The sequence below is a fragment of the Rhinoderma darwinii genome, chromosome 4 (genome assembly GCF_050947455.1).
Source record: "Rhinoderma darwinii isolate aRhiDar2 chromosome 4, aRhiDar2.hap1, whole genome shotgun sequence".
NCBI lineage: Eukaryota > Metazoa > Chordata > Amphibia > Anura > Rhinodermatidae > Rhinoderma > Rhinoderma darwinii.
This window is the reverse complement of record NC_134690.1, coordinates 321613608-321632303: the sequence shown is the minus strand read 5'-3', so window position 1 is coordinate 321632303 and position 18696 is coordinate 321613608. Positions and strand designations below refer to the sequence as shown.

At 39.9% G+C, this 18696-nt stretch overlaps 1 long non-coding RNA gene across 1 annotated transcript in view; it reads right to left on the bottom strand.

Moving 5' to 3' along the window:
- The window catches only part of LOC142761229 (uncharacterized), a 64736-nt gene that overhangs the window by 20268 nt on the left and 25772 nt on the right, over window positions 1-18696 (bottom strand). The window contains exon 2 of the long non-coding RNA XR_012883568.1: window positions 15938-16040. This is a non-coding gene — a long non-coding RNA (uncharacterized LOC142761229). The remainder of the gene's footprint in view (window positions 1-15937; window positions 16041-18696) is intronic.

The following is an 18696-nucleotide window of genomic DNA, read 5'->3' as shown; positions in this document are numbered from 1 at the left end:
CACATTGGATAGATCCCTCCAAGACTGTTGGAACACAAAAATTGATGGTATGGTGTGGTATATAGGGTACAAAGATAGTGGGGCCATTCTTCATCAATGGAAACCTCAAGGCCACGGGATATCTGAAATTGCTACATGATGATGTGTTTCCCTCTTTATGCACTGAAGCTGGCACGTTCCCTGAGTTTTTCCAGCAAGATGATGCACCACCACATTATGGGTCTCAGGTCCGAGCATTCCTAGATGAACAGTTTCCTGGAAAGTGGATTGGTCGTCGTGGGCCAGTTGAATGGCCCCCTAGGTCTCCCGATGTGACCCCCTTAGACTTTTATCTTTGGGGTCATCTGAAGGCAATTGTCTATGCTGTGAAGATACGAGATGTGCAGCAACTGAAACTATGGATACTGGAAGCCTGTGCTAGCATTTCTTCTGCGGTGTTGCTATCAGTGTGTGAAGAGTGGGAGAAGAGGGTTGCATTGACAATCCCACACAATGGGCAGCACTTTGAACACATTTTATAAGTGGTCAGAAACTTGTAAATAACTCATGAAAGATTAAAGTAGCCTTAAAACCAAGCACACCATTGTTTTTCTTGTGAAATTCTCGATAAGTTTGATGTGTCACATGACCCTCTTCCCATTGAAAAAACGAAAGTTGGATACAAAATGGCTGACTTCAAAATGGCCGCCATGGTCAACACCCAGCTTGAAAAGTTTTCCCCCTCCCATATACTAATGTGCCACAAACAGGAAGTTAATATCACCAACCATTCCCATTTTATTTAGGTGTATCCATATAAATGGTCCACCCTGTAAATTTGTTTTAGTAACATTTGTGGCTTACAATTTCTTAAGGGAAAAATATACTTGTCTCACAAGTACATTTTAAATTAAATGGTTAATATTCCATAAAGCAATGCTCTATTTAATATTTATTTCAATTTTTTTTTACATTTAGTTCTTTTTCTGTGTATTTACATTTATAAATTGGAACTAAAGGGATTTTTTGTTTAAAATATGTGTTTATGGGTACAAATTGGTCTTGCCACTGATCAGAAATTACATTGGCTTGTTGTTTATCAAAGCCCAAATGTCTAGAGGTGCCAAATACACTGCGTTCCAAATTATTATGCAAATGTTATTTTTCGCTGATTTTCCTAAATAGTCGATGCAAATGACAGTCAGTATAATCCTCAAGCCATCAACCATTGTAGTATAATGCGAATTTTATTGAACAAATCTCCTAATGATAACAGATTTTTTTTTAGAAGTAAAAAAACTCAAAATGCACTGTTTCAAATTATTATGCTCAACAGAGATCAAAACATTTTAAAGAGAACTAAAATGGTAATTTGTTGAATTTGCAGCATCAGGAGGTCATATTTACAGAAATCAAAAGCTCTTTCAATCAAAAAAAAACTTAACAGGCCAAGTTACATGTTAACATAGGACCCCTTCTTTGACATCACCTTCACAATTATTGCATCCAATGAATTTGTGAGTATTTGGACAGTTTCTGCTTGAATATCTTTGCAAGATGTCAGTATAGCCTCCCAGAGCTTCTGTTTTGATGTAAACTGCCTCCCACCCTCATAGATATTTTGCTTGAGGATGCTCCAAAGTTTCTCAATAGGGTTGAGGTCAGGGGAACATGGGGGCCACACCATGAGTTTCTCTCCTTTTATGCCCATAGCAGCCAATGACACAGAGGTATTCTTTTGCAGCATGAGATGGTGCATTGTCATACATGAAGATAATTTTGCCACTGAAGAATTTGGTCAGTCAAACTCTACGTACTTTGCAGAGGTCATTTTCACACTGTCAGGGACCCTAAAGGGGACTACCAGTTCTATCCCCATGATTCCAGCCCAAAACATGACTCCACCTCCTTGCTGATGACGCATTGGTTGGCCATTCACCAACCATCCACTACTACATCCATCTGGACCATCCAGGGTTGCACGGCACTCATCAGTAAACAACACAGTTTGAAAATTAGTCTTCATGTATTTCTGAGACCACTGCAACCGTTTCTGCTTGTGAGCATTGTTTAGGGTGGCCGAATAATAGCTTTATGCACACTTACAAACCTCTAGAGGATCCTACACCATGAAGTTCGCGGGACTCCAGAGGCACCAGCGGCTTCAAATACCTGTTTGCTGCTTTGCAATGGCATTTTAGCAGCTGCTCTCCTAATCCTATTTATTTGTCTGGCAGAAACCTTCCTCATTATGCCTTTATCTGAACGAACCCGTCTGTGCTCTGAATCAGCCACAAATCTTTTCACAGTACGATGATCACGCTTAAGGTTTCTTGAAATATCCAATGTTTTCATACCTTGTCCAAGGTATTGCACTATTTCATGCTTTTCGGCAGCAGAGAGATCTTTTTTCTTTCCCATATTGCTTGAAACCTGTGGCCTGCTTAATAATGTGGAACGTCCTTCTTAAGAAGTTTTCCTTTGATTGGGCACACCTGGCAAACTAATTATCACAGGTGTCTGAGATTGATTACAATGATCCAAAGAGCCCTAAGACACAATACCATCCATGAGCTTAATTGAAAAACTAATAATTAAATGTTTATGACACTTAAATCCAATGTGCATAATAATTTGGAACACGGTATACTATATCCCCTATTGTGTGCAAAACATAAAGAAAGTACAAAATTATTTTGTGACCTGTGAATATTGGGAATATTGTAAATGTTGAGTCTGGTGACGCTGGTAGAGTAAAATTACAGACTTGCAAAATTGGGGCTAGGTTTTTGTTCAGGTCAATAGCTATATGAAGTTTTACATTCTTCAAGTTTATGTGTGCTTGAAGGGGTTTTCCGATAATCATTATTTATCACCTATCCACAAGATAGGTGATAAATATCTGATTGGTGTGGGTCCGACAGCTGGGACTCCCACCGATCACGAGAACGTGCTTACCTTGCCGTTCTTGTGATTCCCATAGGAATGAACTGGTAGTACGCATGCTTGACCACCGCTTTATTAATTTCTATGAAACTGACGAAGAAAGCACTCCTCAGCCGCATAGAAATTAATTGAGCGGTGGTTGAGCAGGTGCACTACTGTGGATAGGTGATAAATAATGATTATGGGAAAACCCCTTTGAGCCCTTTTACATGGCTCATTGCCCTGTGTAAATAGAGCAACGATCAGTTGATGAGCGAGCAAATGGTCGCTAGTCGGCAGTACATCTTCCTGTGTAAACAGGGAGATGTGCTGCCGACATGATGGAAATGTATTGGAAAAAATTATCGTAGTGACGATCGCTCGTCCCCATACATAACCAATCATTGCTCTTTGTGAAAGGTGAAAACAAGCGCTGATCAAGGCGCTGTCTCATTGATGGGCGCTCGTTTTCACGGCCCATATTGGACCCTTACTTCAGATATCTGTTTTGTTGTTTTTTTTGTTTTTTTTACTGGCTGTCTTTAATTTGTCTGTAATAACCTTTGATGCTATTTTTTTTGTGGTTTTCCTATTAAGTGGCATCTTTATGACATGAATGCAATTGAATAACAGCTGGCAAGGAATCAGCCATGCATTTTAGATCGTGTAAAGCCTCCCTAACCGTTGATAAAGGGAGGCAAATTGTGACTTGTATCCTTGCAGTTGTTTTCTGGTCCACTTAGTTGTAGAGTTGGGGGCCTTTCTCGCAGTTACTCAACATTCTGCCCCTCTATTCTGATTGACAAATATTATAAAATTTTAGGCACTCTCGGTGGTGGACAGGGGTCAGCATGGACACTCTGACTGGTTTGCGGCTATTCAGCCCCAAACACAGCAAGCTGTGATGCACTGTATTTTTTGGCACCTCTCTATCATAACAAGGATACATTTTTCAGTAATTTGTGTTACCTTTTCTCTTGGCTCGGAGCAGATGGATTAGCCATCACTTCTTAACCACGTACTAACAGCGGCATCACGGGAACACCCCCACCATATTGGATGCGGTATCGGCTGCGGTCGCGGACCGCCGCTCTCCCTCATCTTCGGATGGCCGGGACCGCAGACTCCTGGCTTTTTGCTAGCATCTCCCTCCTCAGAGATGCCAGCTCGCACAGCTGTCCTGCTCTGGACTGTTTCTTAAGGTGCACGCATACTAAAAGTTCCCTAACCAATCCCCAGATCATCCTGGACTATAAAAATGGCTCCACTGTTCCACTCCTTGTCTGAGCGTTGTTGTATTCCCATCTTAGTCTTGCAAATGGTCCCTTAGTTGTTATCCGGCTTCCAGTGTTCCCGTATCCTACTACCTGAATCCTTTATCCTGTAACTGTACTTGTTGCTGAGTTACATCTAGTGTTGGAGTCGTGTTGTCATCCACCACATTCCGTGTCATCTGACACGTCTGGTGTCATCTGCCACATGCATGTCATCTGCCACGTCTGGTGCCATCTGCCACGTTTGGTGTCATCTGCCATGTCAAGCTCCATCCGTGTCAAAGCCTCTGCTACACTTTGTGTCTGTCTGGACTCCTACAGGTACTCCTGTGCTAAAGACTTTGCATAGACTTTGTATAGACTGTTGTTTGGTCAGCTGCCACTCTGCTACGGGGGACCAGCCTAGTCGGTCCACATATCCCAGGATCGTGACAGATGCTCTGATCCAATCATCTAGCGATAACAATTCCGCCCTTGTCAAAATCACTCAGATTATTACACTTGCCAATTTTTCCTGCTTCCAAACACCGCAACTTCAAGAACTGACTTTTTACTTACTGCCTGTATCCCACCCTATAAAGTTGCCATTGTTGCTGAGTTGCCATTGTAATGAGATAATCAATGTTAGTCAGTGGTACACACGTTGCAGTGAATTTGTGATTTTTGCACCGATTTTTGGAAAATCATGGCAATACCTCACTATTTTGCTGCGATTTTGAGAAAATTTCAGCAAAAAATGCTAATTGACTATGATGTGTGAACACAGCCTTCATTTTATGACTTACCAGTATATATACACACTTTAATAATCTTAGTAAAAATCAGAAATAGCCTAAGAGGAAACTGTACCATATTTAAAGGCAGTTAGTCCAAATGGAGTTTTATGAGTGCACTCTTCCTTTAACCTAATTATGGTCTTAGAAATTAGTTATAGTGAGAATTAATCTCTCATATCCCCCATAAGCTTGAAACTTTTCCCTGATTACTATAATAAATATGTATGTGTGCATCCTCCAAGAGCACTGACAGAGAAATCTAAGAGGAATCATTACACTTCATAACGATTGATTGCTTCTTGCTACACTTTGCTAATGTAATTTGCAAATCAAGTTTTAATTATCATAATTGCGCAAATTTTGTAAGTGTAGTTCACAAATAAAATGCATTTTTCTTTCTAAACCACTAAGTTCTGCTACTCCATTTATTAAAGTGAATCTCAACCTTTGTAGTCACTTTAATTAGCGATTTTCTTGTAAACATCTTTTGGCTGAATATCTCCCTTTTCAAGCGATGGGGATTCATATAATAGGGCAGTTACAATGAAATCAAATTTTTGAGGTTGCTCTCCCGACCCTGTCATCAGAGGAATGCAAAATAAGAGACAGGTAAAAGTTTAATATTAAAAATCATTAATGCATGGTACATACTAAGAAATAACCACATAGATGAATAACAGGTTAGTGAAGGTACATATTTGAGAGAGTTGAATATAGGTTGACTTTAATACTGCCATACTCTGCTTATACCACAAATAGCGCTTAAATAATACCACCAAACACTGCCCAATTTATTGCAGAAAAGTTTTTATCTAGCACTCCAAATCAAATCCAACTTGCTTCATTGAGCCAACTCCCAGCAAAAAGACATCACCAGCGACAGATTTTTACAAGTTTTAGACCCTTAATTATAGCTTGTAACAAACAACATAGGAGATGTAATAAATTACTGCACCCAAGTGAAATTTGCACAAGTAAAACTAGGTTAAATGTTGAAAGTCAAAGATTAAGTAGAAAAAAACAAATGTAAAATACACTCAGAATATATCCACCAATACATACAGTACATTGCAAAGCAGGATCAAAGTGCTCAATAAATATAAATTTAATTCTGTCTGAGGCTCTGACCATCTAGCAGACAAATCCTTAATTTAAAAATCCAGTATGCCTCTGCATTCAATAAATATTGCCAGTGGTCTGTTTCTCACAGGTCAGATAACACTGATTTGATAATATATATTTTTTAAAACATTAGACACATTGGAAACGTTGGGTTTATTTGAGTAAAGGATATGTTATTTCATTCAATCTCTTACTCTATGGGTATCAGGGGCATAACGATTGCGGTCGCAGTGGGTGCCTCTCCAATTATGCTGGTAAGCCACAGCTTGATTTAGATCTGTGGCCTACTAAAGGTCAGGAGTACACTGAGGACACCAGCCTGACGTGATGACGTCACTGCATGACACCACCTGTGCTAGGCAGCAGGCCGAAGACTCAGCGGCTTTTATTTTTATTAGCGCAAAAGTGGCCAATATTAATGGGTAGAAGGCTTTATTTCTATATGGGGCACCTAACTGCTGCATGGGGGTACTATATTTATATTTTTTGAGTTGTTTCTCGTTCTCTCCTATGTTCCGCTCTGCCTCCTTCCGTCCTTTTCGTATATCTGGTTTTAATGTAGTAACCTTTTTGTATCCGCCTTGATACTGTGTCTAGATGTGCGGCAATCGTTGCTATGGTTGCATCTCCCGGCTTGTGGCCGGATCGTGGGTCACGTGATCTCACTCTCCAGTGTGTCCGGATTTAACACACCGGCAGTCATCTCCTGCAACGACGTCAGTACAATCTCCTGCACCGAGACACAGCTGCTGTATTCTTCTAATATAGAAGGTGATTGGATGAGGGCAGCTTTATAGGGACGGCATCTTCAATCACAACACCACCCCCAGACGAAGGCTTCCGGGCCGAAACGCGCGTCGGGGTTGACACCAGAGACGGTGACCTGTTACAATGGGTATGAGCTCCGCTTCCAGCATGTGCCTTTTTTCCAGCAAAAGTTTCTTCCTATCACATTTAACCTAATGGGTTTTGAGTGTCTGCAACTGGGGCTGACAATACAGTTATTGCCCTGCTCCTATTTCATGTGTCTGTTTTCACCTGTTTAAACGGAGCCATGTATTTTACTTGTGCATGGTACTAGCATTTCTACTGTTTTTTACTACTGATTTTTGCATCTGGCTCTATTCAGGGGTATTTATACTGTTGTACACTCATTCATTGATGTTTATTTAAATCATACTTTAAATATGTGAGAGAGATACATACGTGGGAGATTTGCCCTGTTTGCTGAATAGCTTATCTTGCTGGTTAATGTATCAGAATATGTACATGACTTTATACAATTGTAACCCACTGTGGATGTATTCCTGTATTTGAACAGTGTTGCCCTTTACCCATATATCTGGAATTATTATATACAATTAATCTGGTTGTCTTTCTGTACTGTGGAAATCATCTCTGTTTTAACTTTTGTGGCATTTTTTAGATGTATTCAATTAATAAATTTTATTTTTAAAATTATTTTGGTGTGCCAGACTCCGAACTTTAGGTTTTTGTTACTAATCAGCGGGTTCACCGTTATTACCATGCGTCTTTCCCCATAAGCTATTATGTTATAAGTCAGATTTGTGACTACAATAAATGTATCTGGGGAATATTTTTCGTGGTGTTCTTCATGTAGGTATACTACTCTTATTTCTATATGGGGCACCTAACTGCTGCATGGGGGTACTATATTTGGGTTGTGGCTAGCTAATATATTGGGTTTAAATACTATAGAAGGACCTAACTACTTTATGGGGCCTAACTACTATATGGGGGCACTTAACTACTATATAGGGGTCTAACTATTATATAAGGGCACCTGACTACTATATGGGGGGACATAACTACTGTATGGGGCACATAACTACTATAAGGATGCACCTAATACTATATGGCGGCAGTGTCCACACTGATATATTTCGGAAAGCCACAGCCACGAATAGTTTCTTACACTGGCAAAGTCACCATCCACCAGCCCTTAAAAAGGGTATACCAATAGGTCAGTATCTCAGAGCAAAGAGAAATTGCTCTGATGAACAATCATTCCAGATAGAGTGTGATGGTTACATAGGGCCTATGCCAGAGCCAAGGCTGAATCATCCAGTACCATTCGCTGCATCGGTACTTATGACGTCTGTTCCTCTCAGGTTATTGACATTCTAGATAGGCATTGGTCAATACTTATCGCCGATCCAGATCTTAAAGGGAATGTGTTGCCAGAAAAACATGTTTTTTTTAAAAAAATTAAACATTTAGTGTGTGGGTGGTTAAACATTGTTCAAATTTTTTTTATTTTTTTGCACGAGTCCAGGAAATATTATAAATTATTTCTAATTTATAATACTACCCATTTTTGGTCACTAGATGGAGCTGTTCCCAAAATTGCAGCATTGCAACATTGGATTAAAAGCCCTCGCTCTAGTGAGCTCTCAGCATCCCCCCCTCCTTTATCCTGGCTAGTGCCGGGATAAACGAGGGGTTTGAACGGTGTAACCTCCTACACTGTGTGTCGCCATTTTTTGAGCTAACACACAGCGTAGTAGGTTTACATACAGTAGTAAACACACACAAACACGAACATACATTGAGATCTCTTACCTGCTCCTGCCGCCGCGGCTCCCTCCGGCCCGTCCGCTCCGTTTGCTGCCGCTGGTGCAAGTGCAGAAATCCGGAAGCCGCGACCGGAAGTAGTAATATTACTGTCCGGCCGCGACTTCCGGTCCACAGGAAAATGGCGCCGGACGGCGCCAATTTAGAATAGGACTGTGTGGGAGCGGCGCATGCGCAGTTCCCACACAGACGCCGTACACTGCAGTCAATGGGACGGGAGCCGTTCGCAGTCCCTATGGGACTGTGGCTGCCGTATTCCATGTCTGTATGTGTCGTTAATCGACACACACAGAAATGGAACAAAAAATGGCAGCCCCCATAGGGAAGAAAAAGTGTAAAAATAAGAAAAAGTAAAACACAAACACACAAATAAATATAAAAGTTTTTAATAAAGCACTAACATCTTTAACATATAAAAAAATAATTTCTGATGACACTGTTCCTTTAAAGATTTCAGCGGGCCCAAGTGTCACATATCGTAGAAGAAAAAATTTACGTGACCTTTTGGTACACGGTCACTATTCTACACAAAATCTTCCACAACAGACTTGGTTAAAATCAGTCAGGGGTTCTCATCCATGTGGCCGTTTTTCTTTTTGTCCCCTTATGCCTGTGACAAAAAAATTTCACTAATCCACCTGACGGTAAATCTTACGTCATTAAGCAATTTATTAACTGTCACAGTAGTGGGGTGATATATATAGCTAAATGCCCCTGTCCTAAATTGTACGTGGGTAAGACCATACAAGAGTTAAGGAGGAGAATCTCCAAGCACCTTAGCACTATCAATCATAAAGAAGACACTACTTTGTCCAGACATATGCACCAGGTACACGGAGGTAACACTAAGCTACTCCAGTTTTGGGGGGTTGCCCAAGTCAAACTGGGCCCCAGGGCTGGAGATCTAGACCGTAAACTGTTACAGGAGGAAGCACGATGGATCCATCGTCTATACTCTCTGAGCCCCTCGGGTTGAACGAGGGGTTTACTTTTGCGGCTTTTCTTTAAGAAAAATAACCAATAGTTATTACTATATTAATCAGCCTTTACACTATGCTTAGACTGGTTCATAGCCTAATCTTATTCTTATTACAAATATTATGACCAGTTAGGTCTGCAGACATAATCATACATATGTGACGGCCCTAATTATTCTCTCTTTCCCTATTCCCTTCTATTCCTAATAATATTCTGTATCAAGAGGATATGAGATCATGCAGGTAATCTCCCTTTCTACCTCTTAGGTCAAATGGACATATTAATATATTACTATCTAGATCCTTTTGGTACTTATCATAATTCATGTGGAGTTTAGGTTCCGATTTTAGTAACTCCCCCCCCCTTCTTCTCTTTGTGACTTGACATTGAGGTCACACAGATAGGGTTTTCAACCCTAACTAGCACATTATTTATTTATTTATTTATATATCAAAACCTTAATATGAGGTTTGGCTGGTTAAAAAAAATCATTAAGCCCTCCTATATACACAACAGTACGTCTTGTATTTATATTTATTTTCTCTGTATTCACATATGTTTCACCATATATTATTACATTCTTCTCTTATAGTTCAGATTTAGTATTGTACTTATTGTACAAACGTCTCTGTATAGGCACATCATCCTCCTTACCCCTGATTTTTATGAGACCGTGCATCCATTTATTTTCTATTTGCCATCGCAAGCTCTGCGCCAGCATCCATTGTTTGAATACTGATACGATTGTCCTATCTTAAACTAAGTCTCTGCACAGGCATATTACTTACCTTATTGTGGACTCCTGTGACCTGGGCTATTTTTCTATGTGCTGAAAAACACACAATGCGCATGCGCGCATTCTCATTTTCAGGTGGCTGACCTCCTTGCCACCTCATTGATGGATTCATCTGTCGCTCTAGTGAGGGGGGACGGGCTCTGCCTGGTCCCAATTCGATTGGTACAGAGCAGAGGCATACCTTCTACTACGTCATCGGAGTTTCCCATAACAGAGAGAACTTTCTGGCGTGCCGTCATTAGCCCTGATAACCCCTGAGGACGCTACATCAGTGGCGAAACATGTCGGGGGGGCTACTCAAACAATTTTAATACATGCTTGGACATTAGGGCACAATACTAATCTATCTAGGTGACTGTTGCTAACACCATTGGTCTCTGTGTTTAGGTTGCACGTCTTGTTTGATAGGCGTCGTATACGCGTGCACTCTGCAATAATTACTCAAGTCTGTTGGCCCGCTCCAAGCATTGGAAATTTTAACTCTTTATGTTTCTTTTGTCTGTTGGTCCTTTTGCTAAATATAGCACAATAAAGATTACAAAATATTCTTAATGGCAGCTGGGAAATAAGGCTATTCTTTGCCTTCAAGGCATTTGTTTGTTAGTTAATACTATATGAGGGCACAAAGGAGGACTACTACTCAGGGGCGTAGCTGGGGGGGGGGAGACGGTAGGGCATGTGCCCCGGGCACAACTAGGAGGGGTGGAAGGAGGAGCGCACCGCAGTGCCGCTTCTGACCAGGTGCCGCCAATGGCGGAACTATCGATATAGCAGCCATAGCGGCTGTTGAGAGGGCCCGTGCCACCTGGCCCATAATGTGATACAATTATGGTCCGGACACAGATACAAATGAATACTTAGGTGGAGCAAGGAGCTAGCTCCCTGTTCTGCCATTCACTAAGGAGCTGAGACAGGATCCCTGTGCAGGCCAGTGTGATGACATCAATGGATCAAGCCAGCCTACACAAGCATCCTATCTCATTGGCTGCTGAGGAGGCTAGGTGAGTACAATTTTTTTTATTTGTTTGGGTGCTGTGTGTTGCTATCTACAAAGGAGACTCTGTGGCACTATCTACAAGTGGGTGTGGCACTATCTACAAGGGGTGGCTTTGTGGCTTTATCTACCACGGATTGTGTTTGGCACTATCTACAGGGGGGGGGGTTCACTATCTATAAGGGGGGGCTGTGTAGCTTTATCTACAAAGGGGTGTGGCACTATCTACAGGGGAGTGTTTGGCACTATCTACAAGGGGGGAGTGTGGTAATATGTACAGGGGGGCTGCATGGCACTATCTACAAGGGGGGCTGTGTGGCAGCATCTACAAGGGGTGGGGTGAGGCACTATCTACAGGGGACTGTGTGGCACTAGCTACAAGAGTAGGCTGTTTATTATATCACAATATCATATCAGTTATACAATGTGTTTTAGTCAAGCACACTGGCCTCTTTAATTAATTTTCTTTTCATTTATTGTTATGTTAACTACCTTATATAACTATATTGCTTGTAAAATTTACAAATGGTTTTATGCTCTTGTTACATAAAAAAAATGTGAAAAAAAAATTACACCACATTGATTGGTAGCATAAGCAAACATGGCGAGGAGGAAGGAGATGTCGGGAAAGAAGTTGGGGTGAGCACCAAACTGAATCTTTGCTACCGGTGCGGGAGAACCTAGCTACGCCTCTGTACTACTGTGCGAGTGCACACAGAGGCACATTACTACTGTGTGTGGGAACTTTTACTGTTCAGGCGCCTAAAGGAGGCACTATTACTTTTTGGGGGACACTGTTACTGTGTGGAGCACAAAAAAGGGGTACTATTACTGTGTGGAGCACGAAGATGGGTATTATTACCATCTGGAGCACTATGAGTGGCGATGGCTATGGTGTGTAGAGGGTTGGGAATAGGTGGGTAGGGTACTATAAAATCAAGGAGCCAAAGAGGACTGTTCTGAAAATTCTGCACAGACAATTCATGGTCGGTAGTAGTCGACATGCCAATTTGGGTTAAATGAAAAAGAAAAGGGAAAGTAAACAAATCTGAGATGTTTTCTGTGTCTTTGGATTTAACTGTACTGTGCACACTTATATGGTCTGCAGAACGCATGTTTAGAACTGGTATCTGCCACTATATGGTCATTGTATAGTTGTAATATTGGTATTTGTTTAGTGTTTTTTTATTTAGTAACAGTATGGTGGTATTATTCAGTCACTATGTGGTGGTAATATGTGGTCATGGTGTAGCGGTATTGTTTGTCCGTTCTATAGTTGTATCATTGGTAATATTGGCCTTGGTATACTAGGTTTTGTTCAGTAACAGTACGGCAAAATTTGTCCTTGTATAGTGGATAGTGGTATTATTTAGTAACTTTATGAATATATAATTTAGAGGTGTAGAAAATGGTCTTATAGCTATCTTGTCTTGACTAGCAATGCCACTTGGGCCTGCACATCCGAGCAACAGGTAGGGTCTGGGGCCCACAGGACTCTTGTTATTAGGGAATGGTTAGTACATCCAATATACCTTACAGTGCATATAGTACAAAAAAATTATAAATAACATAAGTAACAAATTGGGCATTGCAACTAATGCAAGACCTGATTTGAAAAATCTGGTTAGTCTTCATATATTTATAGGTTTTACCAACATCCACATATTCACAAAATGAAGATCTAGAGCTGCCACCTTCGTAGCAGCTATTCGTAGAATGCTATGTTTTTGGACATTTGGAGAATTCTTTTCAGAATGATTCCTGTTGGATGAGCATGAATCATATTGTTTTGCTTTTTTTTTTTTTTACAAATATTAGATGTATCACTACCATAGATATAGTATTTGTCTTGTGCCCCTTTGAGTCCTAACCACCAACCTTGAAAAAATAATTGAACCATGTAAATATGTTCTTGTTAAGAGTGCCCATAAATGCCACTATGAGGTGCTAGTGAGGTGGAAAACCTAGCTTGCGAATTTTGATCAATGAATGGAAAATATTTTTTTATGTAAAGATACTCAATGTTTGTCCATCCAATATTAATTGTTTCTAAACCTATTGAAAAATGCTTGTAACGTCAGAGGGCAGTCTCTAGTATGTGTTAATATTCTGTAACAACTGTAAATTATTGATAAACATTATATTGTACAAAGAAACTACCCCAAAATATATGGCCATACAGTGCTCAGATAACACAACTAAAAGGTTCCCAAAAAATATCGCCATAGAGTGCATAAAAAATGGATGTGACTTCAAGAGCAGCAAAGAGCCACTCTAAGGCTACATGCACACGTTGCGTAAGTTGATGTGGAAAACCAAAACCTCAGGTGTACGCACGTAATTCCGCAGCTAAAACCGCACATAATGTTGCGTTTTGATACGTTTTTAGGTGCGGTATTTACATATTGATGCGGAAATAGGTTCAGTTTTATGCTGCTTGTTTTGGTGCGTTTTTCTTTAAAACTAGTCAGATACAATTCGCAAGGGGAAACGCAGGATAAATTGACATGCTGCAGATTTTTAAATACGCACCACAGGTCAATTTACATGCAGAAAAAAAATCTGCACTGTGTAGATGAGATTTCTTGAAATCTCATTTACTTTGCTGGTACTGTATTACGCTGCGCTTTTGTCGCATGAAAATACGAGCGGCAAATATGCACGTAATACGCAACGTGTGCATTCAGCCTTAGTCTATATTTTAGTGTAGGCAGGGTGCACGGGTGGCAAGAAAGAGTGTGTTCCATAAAACCAACTCTAGGAACATTTCCTAGAGCTGCTTCTTTGTTATTATTTATTTTTAATAGTCTTTATTTTTTCAATTGTACTACTTCTTTAATTAAGCTTCAACAACAGATCATGGCAAAATGATGATAAAATAATAAATTAGTTATTATTGAGGATTTTTTTTAATGCAGAAATGGTACAGATTTTTTTTCCTGTGTCTAGATATTGCTGGTGTCCCTTTGATTCCTTCTTAGAACATCCATGTTTAAAGTCGATGGCCACACATTCACAGTAGCTCAGATCCATCTCCCTTATCCTCTTGTAACCAGGCGGCATTCCTGCTACTGTGCAGGCTAGCCAATAAGAATTGACGCACTAGAAGCAGCTATTTACCAGCACTTAACACATTAGGTCGACGTTCTATAAGGAAATTAAAAGAACTCTAGCGGGCATCATAACAAGAATATAGAATATATAGACACAAGAACATTCTTTTTAAACTATTCCAATTGAAACATTTTTATGTTTTGTGCGATCTAACAGAGAAATATCATATTTAATTTATATGACAAAAATCTTTAACTGAGTTTTTAACTGTTATGGCATGTCAATTAGATATGTGATGAAAATGTGATTGTTGGGGACTTTGAAAGGACTTACTAAGACAAGCTAAACTAGACAGGACTAACTAAGGCAGAGATTAATCCCTTAGAGTGTTATTAGAACACAGTACGCCATATCAATCATACGTGAATTTATTTGCTGCAGAATTTTAACTATAATGCTTTGTTATCGGTGTTCCATGGAGATGTGTGCTTTTATCCGATCTTAACCATTCTGGCAGCCTTTAAGTATACATTAAGTGTAGACAAGATAGACATGGATTCAGGGTGTTCTTCCAAAGCTTTGATGCAAAAAAAAACAGGTAAAGTTCATGCAGTTATTGGGTGACACTGCCAGGCAAAATAGGAACTGATGCAATGAGTAGAAGTAAATCTTTATTCGTGTGGACTATGCGTTTCAAGACCGTACCGGTCCCTTCATCAGGTCAGTATAATGTTTGAATTTAGAAGGTACACCCTTCTTATATCGTAAAAGAACTGGGAAACCCGGTAGGAACAGTTACATTCCATTTGAACATACGTGGAAAAAAAGGGGGAGGGGAAAAAAACAGAGGAAATATGCATCTTCCAACATCATGAACAAGTGCTGTTGAACATATATGCTAGTGTTTTACTCCAACACGATAATTAATCAGTGCAATCACTCCCATTTGTATGTTTATCACATTTTGATACAAAGTATTATGCGTTTAGAAATTAACATTTGTAAATTAACGATTGTTTAATTAGTCGCTATATAAAGGACATATATGCTTCTTCTCCAATTCACATAGTTAGGCTGGAGGGAATCTAGAGTAAATAATTCCCTAGGGTCCATTTGTTTAGAACCAAGTTTATAAAAAAACGGGTTCCCTCTTAGTTTAGATCAGTTTAAATAGTTACTATATTTATTGTATATCCCCATAGCCTTGTAATTGAGCTGTATAGTTGAAAAATGATACATTGTATCCTGTTTTTTTCTGCATCAAATTTTATCCCTGTGGTAATAAGTTGTCCTTCTAGGGATCGCAGTAGAAGGCTGCCGGCACACATCGCTACACTGCTACAATACAGATCCACGACCACTTCTCACTCTGTTGTGATGACTATAACCAGAGAACAGGCGGATTGCTGGGTCCTGTGGTACTAGATTATAAGGATCATTGTACCTTGAACGACACTGTCCTTGAGGAGCTCCACCTTCCCTTCCAAAGCTTTATCACTCGCCTTCTCCTCCTCTTTTGGACAAGAAGCATGAATGAGTTAGGGAACCTGCAAATAAACAAATGGCAGAAACCACCAATGTCTTGGAAAACAACAACCAACAACAACAACAACAACAACAACAACAACAATTAACCCATTAGTGTCTAAGCCTGTTTTGGCCTTGTGGACACAGCCGATTTTTGCAAATCTGACAAGTGTCACTTTATGTGGTAATAAATCCAGAATGCTTTTGCCTATCCAAGCGATTCTGAGATTGTTTTCTCGTGACATGTTGTACTTTATGATACTGAAAAAATTTTGTCGTTAAATTCAATATTTATTTGTCAAAAACACCAAAATTTTGAGAAAATTTGCAAAAATCTGCATTTTTCTAAATTGTAATGTATCTTCTTGTAAAACACATCGTAATACCACACAAAATACTTACTAGTTTATATTTCCCATAGGTCTACTTTATGTTTGCATCGTTTTTTGCATTTTCAAGAAAATTTCAAAAGGCTATTTTTTCAGGGACCAGTTCAGTTCTGAAGTGTCTTTGAGGGCCTTATATATTAGAAACCCCCAATAAAACACCCCATTTTAAAAACTGCACCCCTCAAAGTATTCAAAACAGCATTCAGAAATTATTTTAACTCTTTAGGCATTTCACAGGAAATAAAGCAATGTAGAGGTGAAATTTACAAATTTCAATGTTTTTTTACGAAATTCATTTGTAATACATTTTTTCTGTAACACAGAAGGTTTTACCAGAGAAATGCAACTCAATATTTATTGCCCAGATTCTGCAATTTTTATAAATATCCTACATGTGGCCCTAGTGTGGTAATGGACTGAAGCACTGGCCTCAGAAGCAAAGGAGCACCTGGTGGATTTTGGGGCCTCCTTTTTTTTAGAAATATATTTTAGGCACCATGTCAGGTTTGAGGAGGTCTTGTGGTGCCAAAACAGTGGAAACCCCCCAAAAGTGACCCCATTTTGGAAACTACACCCCTCAAGGAATTTTTTAAGAGGTATAGTTAGCATTTTTAGCCCACAGGTTTTTTGCTAAATTTAAGGGAACTGGTCTGTGAAAATAAAAATCTACTTTTGTTTCTGAAAAAACATACGATGTTTTAGTTTTTACAAGGATTAAAGGAGAAAAAGCCCCCCCAACATTTGTAAAGCAATGTCTCCCGATTACGGCAATACCCCATATGTGGTAATAAACTGCTGTTTGGACCCACGGCAGGGCTCAGAAGGGAGGGAGGGCCATTTGGATTTTGGAGCGCAGATTTTGCTGGATTGGTTTTCGGTGCCATGTCGTGTTTGCAAAGCCCTGGAGGGACCATAACAGTGGAAACTCCCCAAAAGTGACCCCATTTTGGAAACGACACCCCTCAAGAAATTTTTCAAGAGGTATAGTTAGCATTTTTAGCCCACAGGTTTTTTGATAAATTTAAGGGAACTGGTCTGTGAAAATAAAAATCTACTTTTTTTCTGAAAAAACATACAATGTTTTAGTTTTTACAAGGAATAAAGGAGAAAAAGCACCCCAACATTTGTAAAGCAATGTCTCCCGATTACGGCAATACCCCATATGTGGTAATAAACTGCTGTTTGGACCCACAACAGGGCTCAGAAGGGAACGAGGGCCATTTGGAGCGCAGATTTTGCTGGTTTGGTTTTCGGGGCCCTGTCGGGTTTGCAAAGCCCTGGAGGGACCATAACAGTGGAAACTCCCCAAAAGTGACCCCATTTTGGAAACTACACCCCTCAAGGAATTTTTCTAGAGGTATAGTTAGCATTTTGACCCTACACGGTTTTTACTGAATTTATGGGAATTATGCCGTGAAATTGAAAATCAAATTTTTTTCTAATAAAATGTAGTTTTAGCTCTGATTTTTTCATTTTTACAATAGATAAAGGAGAAAAAAACACAATATTTGTAAAGCAAACTCTTCTGAGCACAGCAATACCCCATATGTGGTAATAAACTGCTGTTTGGACACATGGCGGAAGTTAGAAAGGACGGAGCACCATTTGACTTTTGGAGCTTAAGTTTTGCTGGAATGGTTTGCGGCCCCATGTCACATTTGCAAAGCCACTGAGGGGCCAAAATAATGCAAACCTGGCAAAAGTGACCCCATTTGTGAAACTATACCCCTCGTGGAATTTATCTAGCGGTATAGTGAGCATTTTGACCCCCTCAGTTTTTTTGCTGAATTATTGGGATTATGCAGTGAAAATGAAAATCTACATTCTTTCCACTAAAATGTTGAATTTTTTTCATTTTCACCAGGAATAAAGGAGAAAAAGCGCCCCAAAAATTGTAAAGCAATTTCTCCCGAGTCTGTCAATACTCCATATGTGGTCATAAACTGCTGCTTGCATACACCGCAGGGCTCAGAATGGCAGGAGTGCTACTTGGCATGTAGATTTTGGTTGATTGTTTTTTGGGCGCCATGTCGCATTTGCAGAGCCCCTGAGGTACCCGTACAGTGGAAACCCCTGAGAAGTGACTCCATTTTGGAAACTTTACCCCTCAGGGTAATCATCTAGGGGTGCACTGAGTATTTTGATCCCACAGGTGTTTCATAGATTGTATTAGAATGAGGCAATGAAAATGAAAAATTATTTTTTTCCCCAAAAATATGTAGTTTTGCACCCATTTTTTTTCCCACCCATTTGCACATAATTTGTTACCCAATTTCTCCCGAGTACA